Source organism: Phycodurus eques, unplaced genomic scaffold (assembly GCF_024500275.1).
Source record: "Phycodurus eques isolate BA_2022a unplaced genomic scaffold, UOR_Pequ_1.1 contig_106, whole genome shotgun sequence".
NCBI classification, from domain to species: domain Eukaryota; kingdom Metazoa; phylum Chordata; class Actinopteri; order Syngnathiformes; family Syngnathidae; genus Phycodurus; species Phycodurus eques.
In genome coordinates this window covers 1-417 of record NW_026904103.1, presented here as the reverse complement: position 1 = coordinate 417, position 417 = coordinate 1, and the positions used below count along the sequence as shown (strand labels likewise).

Here is a 417-nt window from a genome sequence, read left to right as displayed (position 1 = left end):
TGATACTAAAATATATACATATATATAGATATATGTGTGTATAGATTTTATTTTATTTTTACTGTCGGAATAGGAGAAACGGGATGTTTAAAGAAGGTACGTGAAGATTCTGTCTCCTAATAAAGAGACGATAAATCATAAGAGAGAGGATGACTGCATTATAATTTCGGTCAACCACCGATAAGAAAACGATTCCACGAGAATCTAAAGTGAAAAAGCTTACAGCACCTGGTATTCCCAGGTGGTCTCCCACCCAAGTACTAACCAGGCCCGCCCCTGCTTAGTTTCCGAGATCGGACGAGATCGGGCATTCTCAGGGTAGTATGGTCGTAAGCTGTGGCAACTATCGAGGAATAAAGTTGATGAGCCACGTAATGAAGTTATGGGAAAGAGTAGTGGAGGCTAGACTCAGGACAG

The 417-nt window shown here is 41.0% G+C and overlaps 1 non-coding gene across 1 annotated transcript; it reads right to left on the bottom strand.

Annotated features, from left to right (window-relative positions):
* Positions 1-216: 216 nt before the first annotated feature.
* Positions 217-335, bottom strand: LOC133398395 (5S ribosomal RNA). The gene has a single exon (XR_009767801.1). It is a non-coding gene; the product is annotated as a 5S ribosomal RNA (ribosomal RNA).
* Between the last annotated feature and the right edge of the window lie 82 nt (positions 336-417).